This window comes from Lissotriton helveticus, chromosome 8 (genome assembly GCF_964261635.1).
Source record: "Lissotriton helveticus chromosome 8, aLisHel1.1, whole genome shotgun sequence".
Lineage (NCBI taxonomy): Eukaryota > Metazoa > Chordata > Amphibia > Caudata > Salamandridae > Lissotriton > Lissotriton helveticus.
The window spans coordinates 322,876,382-322,902,649 of record NC_136069.1 but is presented as its reverse complement, the minus strand read 5'-3'; the positions used below and the strand labels follow the sequence as shown (position 1 = coordinate 322,902,649).

At 45.8% G+C, this 26,268-nt stretch overlaps 1 protein-coding gene across 2 annotated transcripts in view; it reads left to right on the top strand.

Annotated features, from left to right (window-relative positions):
* SACS (sacsin molecular chaperone) overlaps positions 1-26,268 on the top strand; it is a 305,612-nt gene that overhangs the window by 265,311 nt on the left and 14,033 nt on the right. The window lies entirely within an intron of this gene.

Below are 26,268 nucleotides of genomic sequence, written 5' to 3'. Positions count from 1 at the left end.
GAAGGCCGGCTTCAAGCCCTGTGGCGCCTGTCACTGACAGATGTCTGTGACGGACCTCCACCTTGTTTGCTTATACTGCCTCAAATGACACCATGACCCAAAGGTGTGCCCCGACTGTCATGCCATGCATCCAAAGGCCTTGATGGAGTGATCCCTCAAGCTACTGGAGGCTTGACGAGCAACTCTCAAGTTCCCAGTTGAGAGCAAGGCCCAGGAGCCTTCGCAGGTCCGAGTTGTCGTCCCACTCCATGTCGTTGAGCTGTTAAGCATGCTTTGATTTCACCTTGTGCGTCAGCCAAGGAGACAAGGGAGCGTCCCTTGAGGCCTGGATCAGTGGTTAGCCAGAGCCTGGGCCGACTCCCTGCATTTCCAAAACCAGACCCCCGCTCAAATACAAGAGTTGTACGAGAGCCTTCAGTTCTTATTTGAGCAGCCATTTTCCCCAAGCACACCTTCAGGCCCTGCAAATATGGGAGGGGCCGCTGCTGGTACCATTCTGGCCCAAGGATCTACAGATGGAAAAGGATTGGCAGCGGTCGTGCAACATCGGCTTTCCCACAGGTCCTAAGGCAGATGATCCTGGTGCAAACAGCGCTCAACAGGGTCGCCATCCCCATTCTCATTCCTGACTCCTACACGGAACCCTCAATCCACCTTTCGCTTCTTTCGCGAGTACGGAAGGGGCATACAGCTGCGTGCCTTACCTGCCGAGCCACAGCGGCATGCAAGCTTTCCAGCCTCTGCCTGGCCGTGAACACAGTACCTACTGGCCCCAAAGGTCGGGTGGGCAATGGTCAGGCCTGTCCACCACCCCACAGCAGCCGCAGCCTCCAAACCCTCCTAGTCTGCCCATTTACCATCATAAGCACCCAGTGGGCGGCAGGATTCCCCATCACCTGCCCCACTGGAAGTCCGCAACATTGGCCAGGTGGGTTTTGCAGTTTGTTCGAAGGGGCTACTCTTCTTCAAGAAGACACCTCCCTCCATGCCACCTACTTATGACAAGCTGAGGGAGGACTGCCTATCTCTTCTCTGCTAGGAAGTGACGGCTCTTTTGGCCAAAGGAGTCATAGAGAGAGTGTTGACAGCAGAAGTGGGTTGTAGTTGTATTCCCGCTACTTTCTGGTACCCAGGAACGGCAGAAGCCTTCGTCCTATCCCCGACCTGAGCTCCCTCAACTTCTTACTCGAGAAGGAGCAGTTCAAAATGCTTACTCTTGCTCAGGTCCAATCTGCCCCGGGCCCAGGAGACTGGATAGTAGCGTTAGACTTGCAGGATGCATATTTCCCTATTCCCGTCCTGCCTGCCCGCAGGCGTTACCTGCAGTTCACTTGTTGTCCTCACCTGTGGCCTCACCTGTATCCCTCTGGTGTTCACCAAAGTGATGGTTGTGGTTGCAGCTCATCTGTGGAGATCAGGGGTGCCAGTCTTCTCCTATCTCAATGACTGGCTGTTAAAGGTGGGCTCCAGACTGCGGTGGACCGCCTGCATTTGCTGGGGTTCACTATCAACGTGCCAAAGTCACACCTTACTCCCTCTCAGACGCTCCCTTTCATTGAAACTGTTCGGGACATGGTGCAGTTTTGACCCTATGCCCCGAACAGCGAGACCCGGATATTCAGGCTATGATACCGATGTTTCAGCCTCTATCCTTGATTTCTGTGAGACTGATTCTGAGGTCATGGGGACCTGCTAGTTGCACATGCCTGTTGGAATGAGCGAACTCTGCAGTGGGACAAGACATTCCAGTGGGCTCAGCATCAGTGGAATGTATCTGACATGGTCCAGATCTCGGAAGCAACTGCAAAAGATCTGCAGTCATGGTTAACAAACTGTGATCGGGTCAGCAGTAGACACCTCTCTCTTCCCCAACCAAATCTCACAGTAGTGGCAGATGTGCCATTTGTGGGATGGGGAAGACATCTGGGAGCGGTGCAGATTAGAGGACTCTGGTCTCCAGCGGACTCCACATCAACCTGTTGGAGCTCCGAGCGATCCGATTGGCATTGAAAGCCTTTCTTCCCTCCTTCCAGGGAGGGCTGGTACAAGTGTTCAAGGACAACACCACTGCCATATGGTACAGCAACAAACAGGGAGGTGTAGAGTTGTGGACCCTTTGTCAAGAGACCATGTGTCTCTGGGCATGGCTTGAACAGCAAGGCATATCCCTGATGGTTCAACATCTGGTGAGTTCTCTGAACGCCATAGCGGACAAATTCAGTGCAAGATGCCTCGCGGATCACAAATGACATCTCCATTCTGAGGTAGTAAAAGGTCTCTTTCAGCAGTGGGGAGAGCCTTGGTTAGAGCTGTTTGCCTCTGATGAGAACGTGCAATGTCAGCAGTTCTGTGCGCTGGAGTTACCAAGGCAGCTCTTGCTCGGAGACGCTTTTCGTTTCAAGTGGAGCTTAGACCTCCTATATGCCTTTCCACCCACACCACTCCTGTCCAGAGTTCTAAAAAATATCAGGAATGACTGGGCCCAAGTAATCCTTGTGGCTGCGGACTGGGCACGGAGAGTCTAAGCTGTTGAGCATAGCCACCGGTCCTCCGATCAGCCTGCCCCTTCGAGCGGATCTTCTATTGCAGCAGTAGTGGATGGTTCTCCACCAGAACCTGTCAACGCTCCGCCTTCTTGAGTGGAGATAGAGCGGTGACAGCTTACAGCTTTCAACCCTCCTCCCAAAGTCTGTAACGTTATCTTGGCAGCTAGGCGTCCCTCCACCAAGACAGTGTACACCTGCTGTTGGGAAAAATTTGGGGCATGCTGTACAGAAAGACAGATTGATCCCCTTTCTGCCACCCTTTCTTAGGTTATCCTGTTCATCCTTTCACTTGCCCAGCAGGGCTCTGCCCTGGACACTGTTAAGGGATATCTTTCTGCAATCTCTGCTTTTCTTCGGTTGCCTGACCAACCTTCCCTTTTCCAATCCCCTATTGTGCATAGGTTTTTGAAAGGTTTGCAACATATGTTTCCTTTGTGTCCTTATATTATCCCTCAGTGGGACCTTAATCTGGTCCTGACTTTCCTGATGTGTACTCTGTTTAGCCCTTAAATAACTGTCCTCTCAGACACCTTACCATTAAAACGGCGTTCCTGGTGGCAATAACATCTGCCCAGAGGGTCAACGAGATTCAGGCCTTGTCCCCCAAGTCTCCTTATCTTAACATCTACCCAGACAAGCTGGTGCTTCATACGGGAGCTTCCATGCTTCCCAAAGTGGTCACTCCATTTATCGTAGGTCAAACCATCACTCTGCCTACTTTTTATGCTCCGCCTCATTCTTTCAAGGAAGAGAAGCGACTTCACCATCTGGATCCAAAAAGAGCATTGTCGTTCTTTCTTGACTACACACAAGAGTTCCGGGTGGATGACCAACTCTTTGTGGGGTATGTTTGTGCGAAGAAAGGATGAGCTGGACAGAATAGGGCCATCTCACGGCTGATCGTTCTCTGTATAGTAATCTGTTACGCATTGGCTAAGAAGAGCAACCTCCTGAGGGTTTGCCTGCTGATTCTACCAGATCTAAAGCTGTCATAACTGCATTAGCTCGCGTAGTTCCAGTCCTGGACATTTGCCTGGTAGCAACGTGGGCTTCCCTGCACATGTTTACCAAACCCTACTGTCTGGACAGCCAGGTGCATAGGGATGGGCACTTTGACAGTTCGGTCCTGCAGGACTTCCTCATGTGAAATTGGTCCGCATACCCACCATAAGGGAGGCATTGCTTGGGAATCTTTTCTACAGTAAAGAATCTGTGGCTAGAAGTCTCTATCAGATGAACAAGTTAATTACCTTCGATAGCGCTTATCTGGTAGAGACTCTGAGCCTGATTTAGATTTTGGCGAATGGGTTACTCCGTCACAACAGTGATGGATATCCCATCTGCTGAAATATAAATCCCAAAGATATTATTGGATTTATATTTCGCCGTACGGGATATCCCTCACCGTTGTGACAGCGTAACCTGTCCATCGGTTCAAAAAATGGAAAAGCAGCTGGGTTGTGAGAGACTGCACTACCTAGGCTAGTCACACATTGTATAAATATTGCCCTCCTCAAATGATCAGCTGCCACTTGATCACAAATACTAACATGAATAGAGGGAGGATGAGAGGCAATATTAAGAAACAGAGTAAAGCAAAGTAAACAGGTTCAAAAGACAATCAGTATTCGTTTGTTTGAAGTCTTTGTCTTTTATTTCAAATGCGCTTGGTTTGCATCTTTATGGACAGCCAACGGGTTTCGCCCAAAACAGAGGGCTTCTTCAGCGCTGTAATGACATACAATGTACATGTGTTTTAGAAATTGCGCAAAGACAATAGTGTTACATATTCAATACGAGAAACTGGGGAAAAAAGAGAGGAAGAAGAAGGTTGTTTAAAAATTGTAGTTTAAAAATTGGACAAGCATCGTCCAATATCAGGAGAACCGTGAAGGAAAAAGCCTGTGAGTAAAATCGTGGCGGATGGAAAAAGTGCAAATAGAAGTGATGGTGTGAAGCGATGGAGGAGGAAAAGGAGGAAATATCAAAACCATAGATGATCCTAGACAAAATTCAATAACACCCTGGTGCCACTATGTTGAAGGTGATGCTAGGAAACTCGTATTAGGTCAGCTTACCAAAGAGTAATGCTGAATAGGTCGTGCCAGGATAAGGCGCCGACAGTCCGTGGTCAGTGAAGCACGTCCGTGGTAGGACGAGATAGAAAGTAAAACAGCCTGTTTAGGAGAAATGATGGCATTAGAACCGAGTGATTGCTAAAGCCACGTCTTTATTGGACCGAAAATAGTATGTAAGTTGGCATACCTCAGGCTCAAGGGACCACCTAATATCCCTTAGTTGTCGTGTAGAGTGTAGGAAAAGGTATCATCAAGGCGATGTGATTTTCTAGGGCAAAATATGGAAAAAAGGAGATCAGTGTGGGACTGACAAGCTTCGTAAACGGCAATAAGTATTAAAAATGACCGCTCAGATGTCATTGGGAATAATGCCAACCGAGTAACGCTGCTAGTGGTATGGGAAGCGCCTGGTCCGCTAGGTGTGGGACTGACGAGCCCTGTGAATAGCAATACGTATTAGGAATGACCGCTCGGATGCCATCAGGAATTGTACCAACAGAGTAATACTGCAAGCGGTGTGAGAAGCGCCTATCTTCCTATGGTCTGAGAGGCGCGTATATGCCCACAGTCTCGATGTCCTGGGTGGACCCCTTGTGAATGGTGAGCACTTGACGCCTTAAAGGTAAATGAAGAGTGCGAGGATTAGGCGTAATTCTAAAATCATGTTTAGCAGCAACACAATTGAGCGGCTTACAGTGGCTTGGAAAATGCACCCAAAGTTCACCAAAGCTTACTAAGCTAAAGTCGGAAACTCGACGTTAGAAGATACTGGCATGTAATCCATTCGGGGTGGACCCCTTATGAAGGGTGAGCACCCAAAGCCTTTAAAAAAGGTACATTTAATAAGTGCAAAGCTTACGCACAATTGAAAAATCATGTTTGTGGCCAGTAAGCTTAGTTTAGTGCGGTGTAGGGAAGGCAACCAAAGTTCCCACAGGCCTACTTGAATACGTTGTCAATATAAAGTGATGTGATCCATGTCTGTCTGGCATCCGAGTCTCTGCAGGATAGCCAACGTAATGAGAATCCCTGTTGGTTTCCGCCATATGGCGTGAAAAGCGCGGGTGAGTTTCCGGGTAGTGGAAAGGTAGACCGCTAACCATCCAGGTTGCTGTAATGGGCGGCAGCAATTTCCGGTATGGGAGGTAGTGGGACGGAAAGTGAGCCTGAAGTAAAGTGTTGCCGAAAATAGAAGTGTTACCAGATTTTAATTAATACGTGGTGGTGATATAAGGAGGAAAAAAATAATCATGGTGCCATATGTATATGTTCTCATGCATGAACTCGTGCATGATCCAAGTTCAAGTAAATATCTGTATACCATGTGTGCATATCTATCTTAGCTTGTCATTACGTAGTGCAATAGTTATCATATGTCAAATAGAGTAGAGAGAAGTGAGAGAGGGGCGAGGGGTGAGAGCAATTTAGCAGGCTCATGAAAGAAAGAAGGTTCAGAGATCATGATGATACAGTCATTTCGGAAAACACAGAAAACATTTTTACGAATAGACATTATTCAGATAATAAGAATTATGTAGATTGGGACGTGCGGGCAGTAGGTTTACACTGCCACACATCCAGAGACCCCACAGCAGGGTAATTATAGTGGAAGGCAATAGGGTTACAGTGCCACCAAAAAACACAGTTAAGAGGCAAAAAATGTGTCAGTTACAGGCACAATTATTCAGTTACAGCTGTGGTGTAATTCTTGCTGCTGCCGACACTGGACTTTGACAGGCAATAGGGTTACAGTGCTAACAAAGTATTTGGAAAGACAGGACATTGGAGCGACAGATTAAAAGCTGGGACCAGATCAGAGATGAGACAGAAGTGTGCTTAAATGGTAGCCAGAAGTATCTTAAAGTCTGGTGGTCGCTATAGGAAATAGTGCATTAGCTCGCATAATTCTAGTCCAGGACATTTACCTGGCAGCAACCCTACTGTCTGGACAGCCAGGTGCAAAGGGATGGGCACTTTGCCCGTTTGGTCCTGCAGGACTTCCTCATGTGAAATTGGTCCGCATACACACCATCGGGGAGGTATTGCTTGGGAATCTTTTCTACGGTAAAGAATTTGTGGCTAGAAGTTTCTACCAGATGAGCAAGTTACTTACCTTCCATAGAGCTTATCTGGTAGAGACTCTGAGCCTGATGTAGATTTCGGCAAACGGGTTACTCCGTCACAACGGTGATGGATATCCCATCTGCTGAAATATAAATCCCATAGGATAATATTGGATTTATATTTCGGCAGACGGGATATCCGTCACCGTTGTGACAAAGTAACCAGTCCACCGAAATCTAAATCAGGCCTTAAATCTAGCTGCACATTCCTTACTGACCCAACCTTCCTACTCGCTCTGCAAACGGATTTCTAGGGACAGGGCTTGCCCCCTTTCAGGGCCCTTGTTTTCCACAACAGTGGTCAGTGTTTTTTGAGGCTCCTCGCTTCTTGCATGGAAAGTCACGAAAACTAATTGACATCAGTGCGCCTAGGTGGTGCCTATATAGGCACTGCAAATGTCACTTCAGGTGCGGATGACACCAACAACGCCACGTGGAGCCGAACAGCGCAATTTAACGAAACAAAATTAATAGGGTTTCACTAACAGGACATGTAAAACTTAAAAGTACATGTCCAACCTTTTAAATACATTGCACCCTGCCCTTGAGGCTGTCCAGGGCCTACCTTAGGGGTGACATATGTGTATTTAAGAGGAAGGTTTGGGCCTTGCACATGTTTATTTTGCCAGGTCAACATGGCAGGTTGAACCTGCACATACAAGCTTTGCAATGGCAGGCCTGAGACATGTTTACAGGGCTACTTAAGTGCGTGGCACAATCAGTGCTGCGGGCCCCCTAGTAGCATTTATGTTACAGGCCCTGGGCACATGTACTGCCACTTTACTAGGGACTTACAAGTAAATTAAATGTTCCATTTGGGTGCCAATTTCACCATGTTTTAAGTAGAGAGCACAAGCATGTTAGCACTTGTTTTCAGTAGTAAAGACAACAAACAAAAATTGAGCAAAGTGGGGATGAGGAAGGCAAACAATTGAGATAACCCTGCAAAAAGGAATGTTTCCAACATTATATGTTCTTTTGTTCACTTAGATATTAGTGTGCAATATTCCCACCTTCTGTTCCAGAAAGCTATCAGTTTCTCATGAGACAGCTCCACCCATCATTTCTAATATTTTCTGAACAGTAATCTGCGGTCTATTTCTATCTGAGATATATGTTTAGGAAGCTTTTACAGAGTTATACCGTAGGACAAGCTAGCCAGATTTTTCCTGAATTTAAAAAACTAGTCATTTTAACTTTCTATTTGTCTTCTCTAATGGGGAAAGATTGCAATACATGCTGTTCTACTTATAGTTTCCTGTGCCACAATTAAATATACTCTACATATTCGCAAGGTAAATTACAGGGAAGGAATGTCTGAATATCGCCTAGGTATTAAGATAATCTGGGAAATAAAAGTCGCTTATTGTGTGAATAAAGAGAAGTTTCTGCCTGGACCTCATTGTTGCAGATCCCATATTTCTGACACTAGATGTCAGACTAGCATGCTTTAGGTCTACTAACTTGCCTCCAGTGAAAGATAGTTGTCCTCTCCTGACATGGCTGGACTACCTAGAAGAAGACTTGGCCTGAGGCGCACGTTAGCCATTGGGAGCCAAAGGTACAAACACTCTGCGTGAATTTATATATGGGGGTATCTACCAAGGCTATAAGCCCTCTAAGTTCATGATCCCTGCTCACAACCATCCATCGGCACATCTCACCAGATTTTATCTGCATACTAGTATGAGATTTGCAGATACTGCTAATTCACAAGGTCTTAGCATATTATATTTCACTTTAGAATTCAAGCTTCAAAATAACACCGTAGACCACAATATCATCCTCTGAAACCTACAGTGTCTGAGCTTGATTGTCTTACATTGTTAGAGGTTCATACCAGACAACCGAAGGCGTGTGGAGCAAATAGAGTGTCACCGGAGGCTGTCGGTGGTGTGAGGAGCAGATCAGGTGTCGTGGACGGGTGGACTGGTGCTTTGTATTGGCAGTCCCCCACGGGCAGCTATGCTGTTCTGTGGCGAGACAGGCTTGCAATGGCTTACACTGGTTTTCGGGTCAAGCAATGAGGTCTTAGTTCAAACATGCCTATTCGCAATCATAAAGAGTCCAAAAGCTTGATTTTAACAGCCCTGAGCCACACCAAGGGTCTAGGACCTGAGAGGCAACACTTAAGGGTCAGGAACCCGCTGCAGCTGGGTCCAGGAGCTGTTTGGGAAGACTTTTATTTCCTTGAGGCTCAAATCAGGAGGCCAGCAGACTAGCCCTTGGAGTCACTCTGGGATCCTGGGTTCAAGATGATGTTAGAGGTCCTGTCCTTCTTCCCCATGTAAGAGGGTAGCAGGTCAGCACAACAGGACATCAGTTCCTTTAGAGCAGCAGTAGAGCAGAGTGAAACTCCTTATAGCAGCATAGCAGTCCTTTCTGGCAGAGTATCCACAGGTCTAGAAGTTTACTGAAGAGTTGGTGTCTGAGGTCTTTTTTTTATACACATTTGTGCTTTTGAAGTGGGGCGAAGCTTCTGGAGGCATGCCTTTGAAGTGCACAGATGCCCTGCCTTCCTGGCCCGGGCTCCAGACTAACTATAGGGTGTGTGCAGCTGTCTGTGTGGAGCCTGGACACAGCCTATTCAAGTTTAAGAGGGGCTGGGCCCAGCTCCTTCCACCTATCCTGCCAGTGATGGTCCATCAAGTCACACCTAAGCTCCCCATTGTGTGTGGCTGTCTAGGAGGAAAGCACAAAGCCCAAATGTCAGCTACACCCAGTCATGTGAGACAGGATGCTGGCACCAAATGACTAAGGCAAACTTTGTAAAAGTGCCATTTTCAAAATTGCAATTTACAACCCAACGTCACCATAAGTGAGGGTTTTAAATTGTGATTTCAGAGACACCACACACATGAACTGGTTGTTTCTTCACATTTGGAAATTGCACTTATAAAATGTAATAAGGCAACGCCAATGTTATCCTATGGGAGAGAGAGGCCTTGTAGTAATGAAAAACGAATTTAAGTTTTTTTTACTACCAGGACATGGATAACTTAAAAGTGCCTGTCCTGCTATTTAAATACATTGCACCTTGCCCTCTGGTCTGTCTAGGGCCTATGATAGGTGTGACTTACATGCATTGCTCACACATGCCTACAAAGCTCTCCTCGACCAAGGACCATCCTACGTCAACCACCAGCTGAACTTCCATCTGCCCTCGAAACACCTGTGTCCGCTCCACTTTCGCTCGCACACGTCCCCCCGCATTTATCGTATCCGTAGCTGGGGCCGCTCCTACTCCTACATCGCCGTCAAGACCTGATACGACCTCCCCATCCACACCCGAATGACACCCTCCCTGGTGGACTTCCGAAAGCGTGAGTGAGTGGTTGTGCCACCACTTAAGTACCCCTTCAAACATGTCTCAGGCCTGCCATTGCAGAGCCTGTGTGTGCAGTTTAAGCTGCCTTTTTACCCTCGCAAAGTAAACCTCTTGCCAGGCCCAAACCTTCCTTTTTAATCAATCAATCAATTAAAAATGTACATAGCGCAATGCTATCACGGCTAGGGGTATCTGGGTGCTGCGGTGCGGTATCTGTGTTGAAAAGCCAGGAAGTGAGTAGGTGTGGTGCCCTGTGTGTTAATTTACAGACCCTGGGCACATGCAGTGTCACTAAACGAGGGACTTACAGGTAAATTAAATATGCAAATTGGGTATAAGCCAAACCAATATGTTTTAGAGAAAGAGCACAAGCATGTTTGCACTGGTTAGCAGTGGGAAAGCGTGCAGAGTCAAAAGGCTATCAAATCAAATAGGTGGCAACCCAATATTCCCCCAGGACACTGTTTATGAATTCACGTATTTAAGAAAGTGTTTGGGAAGGAGTAATTTGTGATATACTTATAATTGTGTTGGTATAATAATCCAGCTATATAAATTAAATCACAAAAAGTAATAAGGCGTACCAGAAAAAAAAAACATTTTTTTACCGAACAATTGTTTACTTTTTTTCTCTTTTTTTTTGTTTGTAACAAAACACAATATATTACATTTCCAACAAACAATTAGGGTTGTTTATACAAAGCTTTGAAGAGCACTAGCAAGGAGAGACGAGCTACACCACACCAGGTGGTTTTGGGGTACACACAGAAAAGAATTCTTTTAAAATTGACTCTGTTTACATAGATGTGTCTTACATTTCCTTTTTGAAAATACCTCACTGTTATTTCACTTACTTGTTCTGACACATAGGGCACCAACACCTACTGACTTCCGGCGCCACGCGGTCTAGTTGTTGCGGGGACCTCAGCTGCTGCACAGCAAAGCTGATTGGTGGGGTGAGTGAGTGTTCATTAGCCGGGCTGGAGTGGATGCGCAGCCAAGGAGAGATGCGCTAAACCACTCCAGGTGGTTTGGGAGTACGCGCGGTAAAGAATTCTTTTAAAATTTACTCTGTGTTTACATAAATGTGTCTTACATTTTATTTTTTTTAATTCCTCACTGTTATTTTACTTACTTGTGCTGACACACAGGGCACCAATACCTAGTCACTTCAACCGCTACGCGGTCTAGTTGTTGCAGGAGCCTCAGCTGCTGCACAGCAGGGCTGATTGGTGGGGTGGGGTGAGGGAGTGTTCATTAGCTGGGCTGGAGCAGACGTGCAGGCAAGGAGCAAGACGCTAAACGACACCGGGTGGTTTGGGAATACGCATGGTAAAGAATTCTTTTAAAATTGACTAGGTGTTTACATAGATGTGTCTTACATTCTATTTTTAAAAATCCCTCACTGTTATTTTACTTACTAGTGCCGACACACAGGGCACAACACCTACTCACTTCCGCGGCGACGAGGTCTAGTTGTTGTGGGGTCCTCAGATGCTGCACAGCAGGGTTGATTGGTGAGGTGGGGTGAGGGAGTGTTCATTAGCCGGGCTAGAGTAGACGTGCAGCGGACACACTCAGCGGCTGCGCCAATGGCGCTCCAAAGATGCACCTAAAGCAAGCCTGTCTGCGCCCATCCGAGCCCAACCAGGGCCAGATCCCCTGATGAAATCCAGGCCTACCCAACGGAGGAACTGTGGGCACTAGAGCACAGGGATTACCCCCTGGACAAGTTGGTGGAAGAAAATTGAGGTCAGAGAATTTACTTGTCAACCATGGAATGGGAATGAGAACTGCCATGCAGTCCCATAGTCCTAAGGGTGTGAGGAAAGGAGACCTCCTGGGCATTAGTACTAAATACCCAGTCCCTCCAGAAACATAACCTAGAGGTCTTCTCGCTCCTACATGATGAAGCCCCAGACATCCTAGCAGTAACAGAAACCTGGCTAGAAGGAGGTTCAGGGCCAGATATTGTAGCAGCCCTTCCCATGGACTATGATGTCCTGTGGCATAACAGGCAGGACGGGAAAAGAGGGGGGGTGTAGCACTATTCTACAACAAGCAGTTAGAAGTAGAAAGGCTCATTGCAGAGAGCCTAGATGGCGCAGAACTTTTAGGGGCAAAAATAAGCCCCAAATCCTTTTGTCTGGCAATATTGGTGGCGTACCGTCCCTTCCTGTCGAACCCCCTGTTCAACGAGATACTCACCGACATGGTCAGTGACCTTCGTTCAAAAACTCCTGGTGGTGGGGGACTTCAACTAGCACTGGTACCAGATGCCTAGAGAGTCACAGGCCAGTCACTTGGAGGAGGCCATTTTCACATAGCGTTCCATTTCCCTAAATCCCTTAATGAACTCAGCATGGGCTAGGAGTATGTATTTTCCTCTACAGATGAATTAACTCTCATTAACTAAAAGGTGAAATTCCGGGTATAATGCCACATTTTGGCTTGTAACATAATCCACTTGTGTTCCAAGACAGTGCAAGGCCATTGGACTGCATCTTCAAGGGACAGTACTCACTCTCCTGCAGTATAATCGTACACCACCTCCCAAAAACATTATTTAGACTGCCTAGTGATAGATGATCAAGTACCACTTATTTAGTCCTATTGACAAACACAAAACCTGACTTACTTTTCATAACTGAATTATGACTGGGGGTAGAAATGACACCAGTATTGCATGAAGCAGGTGCAACAATATAAATGCTCAAAGAGGCACGAATTGAATGGCATACAGTATGCACACGAATCACACAAATTATTGTGAAAACTTGTCTTCTTAGAAAAATCTTCTTTTATTCTTTATCCACACAGCCAAAGCGTTTCACCCCAGCGGGCGTCATCAGGGCTAATCGTCGAAAATTCAATTTCACGTCTTAACAAGTCGATAGATGGTACTCGAGAATTCACTTTTTCTACAGATGTCCTTCTTGAATTTGGATAATCTGTAGGGTGTCCATTGTTTGCGATCTTGCTTACAGGCCGTATAGGGCTCCAGACAGGTTCGATGTAATAAACTCGAACATCAATGAGTTCCAGATTTGATACTAGTTCTCGTAGCCCCTCCAGCAGCCTGTCATGCGGGACAGTATGAAAGGCTGCCGAAAGATCTAATAGAATCAAAACGGCTTTGCCCCCCTGATCGAGCTTCTCCTTTACATGTTCTGAGATCTCCAGTAGCGCTGTTTCAGTACTATGGTTCGCTCTGAAGCCCAACTGACTAATGCAAAGAAGGTTATGTTTTTACAGCATAATCAGTGACAACAGACTTCACAAATTTCTCTAAAACCTTTGAGAAAGCTGGCAGAAGCGATGCGGGTCTGTAGTTTGCTAGTACTTTACGATCCGCTGAGGGTTTCTTGTTTAGCGGCAACATTTTGGCATGTTTCCAAATGGAAGGCATATGGCCAGTAGTTAGAGAGCAGTTGAGTACCTTATTGACCAGAGAATTTACAACCGTGGCCATCAAAGCTAGCAATTTAGCTGGACAGCAGTCGGCAGGGGAACCTGACTTAAGACCCTTAATGATATCAAGGGATGTTTTGGGCAGCAGCTGAGGGAACTGCAGAAGAGCTGGAGTGTCTCTTGCGGGGAGGCAATTCACTGCATAACTAAAGCAAACATGTTGGAGTCTTACTTACCCAACAAAAAAACAACAGCCCCCAACCTATTTGCAAAATACTCCTCCGGGGAAGGCTAACACAGTCTTCATTCTCCTTCAAAGAACTGTCACCTACTGAATTTTCTGGACCTTCTCAAAGCAAGCAAGCATGCCGTCTGCCCCTCTGATACATCAAATCTTCAAAAATATTTTTTAATAATTTCAGCAGTCCTCCCAGTCAAAACACTCATCAACAACTCTGTAACAAGAGGAATTTTCTCAGGAAATTACAAAAAAGCATGTATACTCTACATTGTTAAAGCAAACTAACCTGGGCACTCAAGACACCGGCAACTATAGACCAATAGCAAACGGACAATTCTCCCAGAAGGTCCATGTGACAATCTCTCTTGTTCTATCAAATCTTGATTACGCGAATAGCCTACTGCTCACCTCTATCAACTATAAGTAGATTATAGAGAATTTCAAATTCAGACCTTTGCTGTTCCTACATGTAAAGCCACAAGCACACATCTTCCCTGCCTTACAGGCTCTTTACTGGTTACAAGTTGTCAGAAGATGCTGCATCAAAATGCTTTGCATCAGCCACAAAGCACTGCATGACAAAGGACCATGTTTCATCCGAAAGAAAATCTCCAATTACATACAACAACAGAATTTACGCTGTGCAATGACAGCCCACCTCAAAATTCCAGCTTACAAGTAAAAAAACAAGTGGCACAATATTTCTCTGTCCAAGCACTCAAACTGTGGAAGTTGTAATCCACAAATATAAGATCCACTGACAACGTTCTCAGCTACAGAAGGTTAGACTGGAGCTGGCTCTTTCCTACATGACCACTATACTCACAAGACAACAGCGTAGAGCATATGTACAACACATTAAAACCTATGCTGTGTGTGTGTGTTTGTGTGTATTATGTTTATATATGTATACACAGTGTACATACATATTTACACCCGCACACTCATATATAAATATTTATCTATAGATTAGCACTTGCTAATCATACGCTTAAGGTATTTGCTGTAAAAATGGCAAAAAGCTTTGTCACTCTCTAGTTTGGCATGGATTGCACTGTGCTAATCCTAAGCCTAAAAGCTCAGCGAGAGAAACAGATATTTGAGGTGGGCTGATTCAGAGTGTCAGTGGCATTGTATGTTGCTCAAAATAAAGGAACTGCTCTCCACCTAAACTTGGTAACTACTCAGATATACTTGCTTCCTTTTTTGCATAATTTATGAGGCACTCTTAAGCCTGAAAGGGTATTGTTTTGACTTATTCTGGGTGTCTGGATAAAGCTAATACCTCTCTGATGAGATCTAACTAGAGCGAAACACGTGTCCGGGGTTGCCTGTATTCATTCTAGGTTGGTTGGTATGGCATTTTATCAATCCAAAGCTGTAATACAGTGCCTGGAATGGTACAAAGCTTTTGTCATTTTTCAGCTTGACATGGATAGTACTTGTTAATCATATGCTTAAAGGCTTTTGCTCTAAAAAAAGAAAAAAGACTTTGTCACAATGTAGCTCGCCGTGGATGGCACTGTGCTAATCCTGTGCTTAAAAACTCTGCTAAACACCTTCAGGCCACATAACATGCAACCCTAGAACCTACTTGTTTTCATTCACCCCTGAGGCGGAAAGCCGGGGGCACTTTCTTTCTCTTTGTGGCTTGATATTATGATCATTTTTAAAACTTGAATACGAGTGTGTTGTATGCGTGGTGATTACTACCTCTGTACAGCTGCCACCAGACTTGCGCTTTTAAAATCTGTGTATATTTTAACTGGAGCTATTTTATTGAATATTAGACCTCTTTGCCGGTCCGGACGAGATTGCTTCGTCCCAGGGGCCCGACCTTGATCTCTCTCCCCCGGCGCAGCCGAGCACAGCGCTCTCGCCGGCCGGGAGAACGCGGGACCGCCATCTTGGGGGGAGGCAGGGTAGCGCTCCAGCTCCTGGACGCCTCCCACCCTCCTCCCACCACCAGAGGGACATGGATATAAAGAAGGGACCATCCCGTCCGCGCAGCGTGCGGGCGCCCTGGGCGCGCCTAAGGCAAGCCCGTCTGCGCCCGTCCGCGCCGGACCCGCGCCTAGCGCCAGAACCCCTGCTCCTTGTAATCCAAAAATCTCCTGGACCTCTGATCAACTATTACATCTTCGGCACAATACATGTAACCCTATTACTTGCTGGAAATCTAACTGTTTGGAATCAGCGGGCTACTCCTGCTCACAATGCAAGTTTACCATCCCTGCTGTACTTAAAGCATCTCTTCCTCCCCCGAGTGTTCAACATCAGCCCCCAGCTATTTTAAAAGCTGCTTTAATTAATTGTAGATCGCTTCCAGCCCATGCCACGGATATCTGGCTCTCACTTGACACCCATAAATGAGACATATTGTTCCTTACAGAAACGTGGATCAAAGACTCGTCTAATCCGGATATTAACCTGGCTATTCCTCCTGGTTACTGTTTCACTGGCATTAACCGAGAAAACTCCAAGCCCGGGGGGGGTCTCGCTATAATTGCTAAATCTCACTTGAAACTGAACCTTACAAAAATTCCCAATCATGGCCACATCGAAGCAGCTTACTTCACAATTATGGACTCGGCAAGTATCATTTGTGCCGGTATCCTGGTCTATAATCCCCCTGCAGCTACCGTTTCTTCTCTCAATGCATTGATGCATTCTATTGCTGACTTCTCTCTTAAACATTCCCATTTTACTGTGCTGGGAGATTTTAATCTCCATATTGATAATCCCTCCTGTACTAAAGCCTCCTCTCTGTTGGAAACTTTACTAGGACTTACTTTGCCCCAATTAGTTATCGGCCCGACTCACACTGCAGGTCATACTTTAGACCTTATTTTTTCTAATCATCCTGGTATATCTGCCCTGTCCCCTTCTCCCCTGACCTGGACTGATCACTTCCTTCTTCCCTTTACCATTACTTCCCTTTCCCTTCCTTCCCCCTCCTTTCTTCACAGAGACAAAGGTCGTAAATGGACCAAAGTCACGTGTGAGTCTTTAGAAGCTTGTCTTCAATTCCAATTTAACCAGCTGGAAGACCTCGACAGTGAAACTGTAAGATTTAATTCGTCCTTTTCCTCGGCTCTTGATTTGGTCGCCCCTCTTGTTCCGCTGTCCTCCTCCAGATCTCGTCCCTCCGCCCCCTGGTTTTCCCCCCTGCTCCGTGAGGAGAAGAGCAAATGTAAACAGCTGGAACGCAAATGGAGACAAGACTATGATCCTTTTGCTAAACTTGCTTACAAATCTGCCCGGAACAAATTCCACAAACTGAAACGCTCTACGATGAGAGCTTACTTTTCCAATCTTATCCAACAGGCGCAGAACTCTTCTAAGACTCTTTTTGCCATCGTGAAAGATTTTGTAAATCCCCCTGCCACGAAAACCCAATGTATCCCTACCCAAGATCTATGCAACGGACTTTCGAACTTCTTTCAGGACAAAATAATTAAACTCTCCTCTTCCTTTGATAGTGCCTCTCCTCACCACCCTCCCGATATATCCAGCCCCATTCACTGCTCCTTTAATTCCTTTAATGAGCTTACTCCTGACCTAGCTTTATCCCTGCTATATAAAGTCAAGTCCGGTTCCCCTTTGGATCCAGTCCCTGCCAAAATCATGGGCAATCTTGCCCCTGTTTTAGTAAACCCTTTACTCTCAATCTGGAACTCCTCCTTGTCCCGTGGGCTTTTTCCTTCAGTTTGGAAACAAGCCAGACTAATCCCCATTTTAAAAAAATCTGGCGCAGATCCCTCGCAATTCAGTAACTACCGGCCCATATCACTCCTGCCTAAACCTGCTAAGATATTGGAGAAAGTGGTACAGAATCAGTTAGCCCAGTATCTTGCAGCAAATCAGCTGTTACATGACTCAAAGTCTGGCTTTAGAGCCGGCTACAGCACCGAGACGGCGCTGCTAGAAGTCTCGGAAATTATCAGGGAATCGGTGGATAAGGGCGAGGAGGCCATGTTGGTCCTCCTCGACCTATCCGCCGCATTTGATACCGTATCCCATGACATACTCGCAGCCCGTCTAATACAGCTTGGGATTGGGGGTACAGTGCTGGCTTGGATCAAATCTTTTCTGTCCAATCGGTCTCAGAGGGTCAAGATGCACCCATTTGAATCGGAGGATAAACCCCTTCTATGTGGCGTACCTCAGGGCTCCGCCCTAAGCCCTCTATTGTTTAACACCTATATGGCCCCCCTTGCCAAGGTAGTAGAATCTTGGGGTGTCAGAGTGGTCTCTTATGCTGACGATACTCAGCTTATTTTCTCATTTAGAGACCACTCTGACTCCCGCTTTTCCAACTTCAGAAACTGCCTTGGCAATATCTGCACGTGGATGTCAGCAAATCATCTTGCTCTTAATACTGACAAAACTGAGGTCCTTTTCTTTAGCCAGAAATCTCCCCCCCCTGCTATTCTATGGTGGCCCACAGTTTTGAACCCTCCTCCTATGCCAGTACAGGCTGCCCGCAACTTAGGTTTCACATTTGATAACTCCTTGTCTGGTAAATCCCAAGTCAACAAAGTCGCGGGGGCTTGTTTTACTAAAATGCGCATGATCAGGAAGATCTTCCCCTTCCTTCCCCAATCTTCCCGTAAAACGGTGGTCCAGGCACTTATCACATCACATTTAGACTACGCTAACAGTCTTTATGCAGGTGCCCCCCAATATCTGATTGACCGCCTGCAAATTGTCCAAAACGCCGCAGCTCGGCTCATTGGCAATATTCCTGCTCGCTCTTCGGTCAGAGCTTACCGGGATGAGCTTCATTGGCTCCCCATAGCCCGGCGCATCGATTTTAAGATCTTGATTCTGGCATTTCGTGCAATCCATGGAATTGGCCCGTCTTACCTGAGTAAACGCCTTAAAATTTCATCTTCAGTTAGACATCTAAGATCCAACAGCCTTCGTCTACTGATCGTCCCAAGATTCAGGCTTTCCCGCAGCGGCGGTAGAACTTTCACCGTCATAGCTGCCAAGCTTTGGAATAGCCTACCTCTGGATCTCAGGTTCATTGAATCCGAGTCAGTCTTCCGACGTAAACTTAAAACCTGGTTGTTCACTCAACGGTTATAAAGTTTTGCAGCATCTCTTATTCTTCTTAGTGGGATCCATACTGGGCTCCTTCCTCTGGGGATATTCAGGTAATCATAGCGCCGGGACACCTCCGCCGGAGGTAGCCGTGCGCTTTATAAACTTCTAAATAATAAATAACCTCTAACAGGTGCTGCATTTACAGCTGAAGAGCAGAAGCTGCAATCTTACAAATGCTTAAACTCAGGCTGAAAAGCTTCGGAGGGTCATAGTTAACTTGACCCTGCTGGGTGACTTTTTCAAAATCAAGGAAAGGGGAGCTGCTGCACCACTGCAGACACCCAAGCACTTTCTTAAAACTGTGATTTTGGGTCCTGTGTAGTCAAAGGGGGTACACATGTTTCACCCCAGTTTCGTACATCACAGGAGTTTGTAGGCCTAAGGGAAGCGAAATTGCACTATAAGACAGATTTCCCCTTTTATGTATAATACAGTGTCGATGCAGACAAAGCAATAAACCATACTGATGTTACCTATGAGTGCCCACTAATATTATACAGCCTATCCCAGGTCAAGAGCTAACCTTGCAGAATCCTCTCTCTGCTGGCTAGCTGTGCACAGTTATCAGGCTATACACTATGGTAGTCTCCCACATGCAGCCTGCATGTGTAAAAAGCTGAGTGCCCCATACTCTTGTTGTGTCGCAGCTACTTTATCTTAAAAGGTGTATAAAGTCGGTAAACATTTGCAGTCCATTTATCGTGTGATTACCCTGTGTGAGACACAAGTAGTGAGACTCACCCACAGTAAACCTAGTGATCAAAAAAGCAAAAGATCTAGGAGTACCTACCTTTGCTAGCATCCGAGCCTCCATTCTGTTACTTTCAAAGCTAGGAGGTTGTACTTAATGCTTAAATCTCTTCACCCTAGCTCAGAAGTTCCAGTTGCGCGGTATGTAATCACAAAGAATCTCAAGAGTTCACTGTGACCATACATGTCTCCAGTCAGTGATCCAACCTTTAGACTTCCATGGCAGCCCAGGGATGAGTGGAAAAACCTCAGTGCCGCCCTACTTCAATCTGTATCTGTTCAATCTGTATAGCCTAGGGTTAGAGGGCTTGACATTCTTGCTTATACACTTGCTTTACAGTTCTAATATAGACTTCTAACTGCAGAATCCTCACCTTGTGAATACTTCCCCAAGCATCAGACTGGATCTGGAAAATCATCAACAGTACCCCTGCGTGCCGGCAGGTAGTGCCAGTGACTCCACATCAGCATTACTCCACACAGGATGTGATGTGTATAGAACTGTATAAGCAATACCCATTCGCGCTGACATAAGTTTGTTTTGTTTCCACACCGAAAGACTGAGCTACTCCCAGTCTCATTGAAATACTTCTAAATTCTCCATTGTGCAAGAGAAATTTGCCACCTCCCAGATCTACAGGGTTTAAACCCTGTGGGGAATGCTGCAAACAAATGTTTGTGAGTGACCCACATGTAGTTTGCCTGTGATGCATAATATTGGTTCCCAACTCTAAGGCCTGTATTGATTGCGCCTTGATTCACCCCAAGGCCATTTGGGACCAGGAAGCAGAGTTCTCCATAGCGAATCACCGCAAGACGCCGAACTGGAATTGGTCAAGGTCTAAATGCAGGTCTCAATCCCCTCCTGAGGTCGTTCTGGCTCAGTAAGTCCTCTTGAAAACCCAAGAATAAGAGCAACATGACTCAGGCACATTTCACTTCCGTCTGTCTCCCGCGATGGTGCAAGTGTGTCATCGTGCCTCCAGTTTACGCTCCTTGGATCGATCTACTTTGGATTCGATTCAAACTTGGATCCCCCGACAGCCAGAATTCTAGCTTCCATGCGGGACACCACACCAAATCGTATGCGATGCCATGCTGTGCCTTTTAGGCATATTAAGGGCTCCCTCTGGCAAGCCTGCAGACCCCCAGGAGCAAATACCCTTCCCAATTGGGCTTCCACCGATGGGTCTGCCCTCTGCTCGAGTTGGGCCCTGTGGATCCATTCAGGGCTCCGGACCAGCTTTGGAACCACTTCCCTCCCCAATGCCACAATCGAAGTCACTCATTATGAGAAATACGCATGCGGTTATAAACAGCCAAGTCGTGTTGAGTTAAACACTAAAACATACTGTGTGATTTGCAAATTATAAGATCATAATAAGATCCCAGTCTAGGAATCTGCACACTGGTTACAACCAATCTCATTGGCTCTGTGGGCACAGTAGTGTTAAGAAAGCTGATGTCAGTGGCCATGGGTAGCAGCTACATAGGTTCATGTACGTCACATCTGCTGTAGAGTTATTTTGATGTGGATCTGCGGGCACCACCAGTCAATGCTCAGGGGTCATACAAAAGATTTTCTGGGTCCAGTGTGACTCCTGAGAAATAATTCAAAAGCTGAGGAATCTGGTTAGACGGTCTTTACCAGTAAGAATGTTACTGAAAGTAACTTGTACTGTAGGGAGAGGTGTATGTTTTTAATTATTAAATAATTTGACTGTGTTTCTTTCGAAAAGTCCTTACAGTTTGATATATAACGTTAAGTGTTGGGAAATCTGTGACATGTCCTTTTTTGCACGAACTAGGGAGGTAGCCATACCAATGGCTGCAGTTGAAATGGGAAACTGCTTTCTCCTGCTTGGTCTGTCACAGTCAGCGTTCTCGCCAACATGGTGGCGATTCTTCTTAAACGCCAAGTAGCACCAATCCTGCTGTCCCATGTAGAGCTCTGCCATTAGGCTCTCACCTTAACTAGCAGAATCACTTATGCAGACAGTGAGCGTTTAATTGTTGCAGCTACTGTGTGGTGATTATTTGGATTGTTCTGGCAATGTATAATAAGTGTTGATTGAATTCAGAACGCATCTGTTGAAATATGTTAATGACTTTAGCCAGTCGTTGTGGCATGTGGGGATTTTGAAATTACAAAAATCATCATATCCAACAATCAAGTATCTGAAAAGTCAGCAACTTTGACACATTTCCTCCACCCCACTCTTGCCTTATATAGTATGCCCACTACATTCCTCCTGCTACAGCAGAGCACATACTGAATTTTGTCAAGAAAAGTGAATACGTAGCATATACATTTCTGTAAATTTCAAGACGTGTACGAGGACAAGAAAACACTAGTTCTGTGCTTGTTATGCCCTCAAGAAAAGATACAGTAGCTTAAACTGAACAACCCTAAGTAGGAGGCACATCAAAGAAGTCTTTCATGTATACCCGGAAAGTCTACAGCAAAATACTTTTCAAATGCCTGTCACTCAATATTATTTTTGTCACTCTCAATTTAAAGTTATTTCTCATCTAACTACTTTACAATTGTGATACTCCGATTTAATTTAACAGTGATCAGACATTATGGGCATTATGAGCAAAGATCTTGCTCATAATGCCCCTGTGGAGAGCCAGGCTTTGACAGGTGGACCAGATGGAATCCCATTAGCATATTAGTAATTGGAGACATCTGGCAGGGTTCCCAGTCAATACCTTTCAAAGACCTTCAAAGTGAATACTTATTACACAAATCCTAATTTTACAGTTACAGCTCGGTCACGCCCTTCATCCTCAGCGAGAGGCCCTCTGTGATGTAACCGAGTTTAGCCCCCTCAAAGCTAACATTCTTATTGGCCCATTAGGCACAGGAGGTATATCCCAGATCTATAAATTTGTTGTAAATAACTCTCCAGACCGTTTTGTGACTTTAAAGGCCTGCTAGGGGGTTGACTGGAGGACTCTGACTGTAGAGATGAATGTATGTCCCCTAGAGTGTTAGTCATTTCATCAAGATTGCAACTTATCCCAAAAAGATACAGTATAGCTAGCTAGCTAGCTGGAAAGCTCGGGAAAACTATGCAACCCTCTGGGCTACTCCCCAGTGGGTGGTCCATTGCTGTGAATTTGGCAACTCCGGGAGCTTTCAACCCGATTCCTCCTAATGTTGTACCTTCACAGATAAAGTTGAAACACCCACTGAATCAGCTATAGTCCTGGCAGTGGGGATGCTAGGAGCCAGTATCATCAATGTGACCAGAGAAAAAGTCAGGCCTAATGTTAGAACTAGAGGTCTCTAGTTGGCAGAGGTAGGTACCACTGTCCAAATAGGGACCCTTGCTTCTAGTCAGGGTAAGAAGGATACACTCTTTAGATAACCCCTGCTCACCCCCTTGGTAGCTTGGCATGAGCAGTCAGGCTTATCGAAGGCAATGTGTAAAGTATTTGTACCAACACTCACAGTAACACAGTGAAAACGCCACAAACTGACTCCACAACTGTTTAGAAAAATAAAGGTATTTAATCTAAACTACACAAGTTCAAAATGACAAAAATCCAAAATACACAGTTCAAGGATATGATTTCAAAAGAGTCCTTAAGGTTGCGCTAAAATAATCCACAGTTGCGTCGCGTTTTAGCCAACAGTACCTTTAGATGCGACAAAAGTTCCAAATGAAAGCTGCAGTGTTGAAAAGCAAGCAATGCGTCACTACTGAGACCATAGGGAGGCGATGGGACAACCCTGCTTGACGTAGCGTGCATGTTGCGGTGACTCCGGTCTGTATGGGGAGGGATGTGATACCTTGTGTGGATTCCGGTGCGCAGTTTTCGGTGGAAGCGGCTTGCAAAAGGTACGATGCGACGATCTTCGGGACGGCGACGATCTCTGGTGCGGCGACGATGCGCGGGGCAGCGCCGATCCTCCTCTCGCTATGTTCACATTTCCTCAGGGCTCAAAGGTTTGGCCTTTTAGAGGTTTTTGGCCTCAATTCAGATGCATTAACTATGGACACACATGGGTGTTTCAGATACTACTTTGAAAGGAAAATGTGCAAACCTCTGGCTCTGCTTTGTAGGAGATTGCGTCTTTCATAAAAATTGTTCAGAAGGCACAGAGACCTTGGAACTGATTTTGCCTTCTACTGAAGTGAAGGTAACAATTTTGATGAGAAACAGTTCTCAGTTTCTATGGAGCCTTTGTTTCTTTTTAACAAGGCTCACTTAGATTCTGTAAAGGCTGCTTGGAGAAACCCAGTTTAGGCCCAGCAGTTCATAGGTAGATTATAAGGTCCCATAGGCTGGTTCTGGATGATCCACGCTTATATCATCCTACCCAGAGAGTCTGGAGATTCAAATGATGTCTCAAAGCAGAACCCAAACACCAGTCTTATGGCTCCTCTGGACTGATAATCGAATACACTTGACACCTGCAGCTTTCTTTACACACAGCTAATGCCACCTGTCTTTTGGACCACTGTGTCCATGCTTTATGGGAAGTAGAGCAATTCATGGTCATCAGCCTGCAGCATGAAGAATACATTCTCAGACATGGTGAGTGATGGACTTGATGCATCTAAATAGATACTGAAATGTTGCTTTGATTCTGCTGATATGTGGTATGGTCAATATTCACGGCAGTCATGCAACAACAATATCCTTGGCTACATTCCATTGGATTTTTGAGCAAGGCCTTCTTCTACTGTTATGACTGAGAATGACTATTTGAAGAGAAAGTCAGTTCTTAATTGGAATGCTTGAAGAACATCAGGGCAATTGCCTTCTCCGCACATCGGTTTCAATAACAATATAATAACTTTTGTGGTTACTCCATGGCTGTGCAGCCCTGGCAACAAGCTTTTTTCACATTCTTTAGCAGATTTGTTGCTGGTTATAGACAGCTTCAGCAGGAAATCTATTTCCACCATCCTCTGTTGGCTATGCTGCTTCTAAAACCCTTGGGTTCTTCCCCTCTGCCACTATCTTCTGGGGGTGGAGGGGCCTCCCCGTTTGTCACCAGTTGGTGGGCACTCATGTCGAACTAATGGGTCATCCCGCAGAGCTGTCGGGGCAATGCCCTTACTGTCTTCCCTGCCAGACCACCCACCGCCTGAGAGTGCTTGCTGACTCACACCTTGATCTTGGAGGAAGAGTGCTTCACTTACGGAAAAAAGGAGTCATGGATGTGATGCCTCCAGAAGAGAGGGCCACAGGATTGTATGCCCTTTACTTCCTGGGCCCCAAGAACGACAGAAGCCTGAGGGCTATTCTGGATCTCTGCCTTCTACAGCTATAGATCTGGCAAGACATGTTCATACACCTTGAACTCAGGAGATCTGCAGGATATATGTAATTTGTCTGTTCACATAACCCACAGGACCTACCATCATTTTCATTTTGTGATTCTCACATTTGGGCTGACAGTGGCACCACATGTGTTTACAGAAATGCTAGCAGTTGTGGCATCTTCACTGTGGAGGCCTGGAGTCCATATATTCCTGTACTTGGATGACTAGTTGGTGAAGGCAGAGTCCCAAACACTGGTCCAGGAGCATCTCTACCAGACAGGGATTTAACATAATGACCTCACTCCCATACTGAGACTAACTTCCCTCCTCCTCCTCGGAATGCTGAAGATTCAGTAATGATTCTGATGTGTCTGATTAAAGCACGGATCCTGATTGCTCTATAATTGCACCAACTAAGTCTCATGGCCTCTTGTATTCTGTTGGCTCCTCACACCAAAAGCAGACAAGGGACTCCAGCAGTTTCTGAGGAGGCATTGGTTAGAGCAAAACATGATTTAACCCAGATCTGTGACTGGGAGTGAATGGTAAACATTCTGTCCATCATCTTTTTGTGTTGCATTAGTCACCCTAAGTGGGAAGGGTATGCCCAGATGTGAGTTAAATCATCGCTATGCCACTAGATTCAAGCTAGCCTGGCTGATGAGGGGTGATACCCCAAAACCGGTCCCAGGAAAATTATTTTCGACAGCGTCATTACCAACTGTTTTATCTGTAGACCTGTCAGTAGTGGTTCCTTGTCAGGGATCGATCCTGGCCATATGCAATAGACTTTCTTTGATCGTTAGGCAAGCACTGGTATACCAACTTATCGGCGTGAGCATGATAAAAAGAAGTCTACTGGGTGTGGTCAGGACTAACCTCTAACATGCACATGGCGCCCAACCTGGGGCACAATGTTGCGTGTAATGTTGCATGTAATGGTCAGCCCTAGCCAAGATTAGTAATCATAGCTTTCATCTTGAACCTGCAGAAAATAACATAAAGGCTTATTTAGAGTTTGGTGAAGTGGGTTCCACCAACCCCAACACCGCACTTGACCCACAGGGTTGCCACCGGCTGAGCATAGCTGGCTGCATAAGTGGAATCCCTTGACCTGGCAGCCATCTGTCATAAGTGTGCCAGGTGAAAGTGATGGTTGCCCCACCATGTTTAAAGAAGGGTGGTCATTGCTATAGGCCTCTGCCCAGAAACCCAATGAATGACCACAAACCACGGGTAGAAAACTCCATGCAGATCATGGTCATTTGTTTTGTTTTGTTTTTAAAAAACAAACACCCCTTTTGAGAGTTTGTTTTTGAAAAACAAAAAAGTGTACAGGGTGGGATCAATATAATATGCCACCCACTCAACAGACGTTTGTGCCTTCAAAGCTA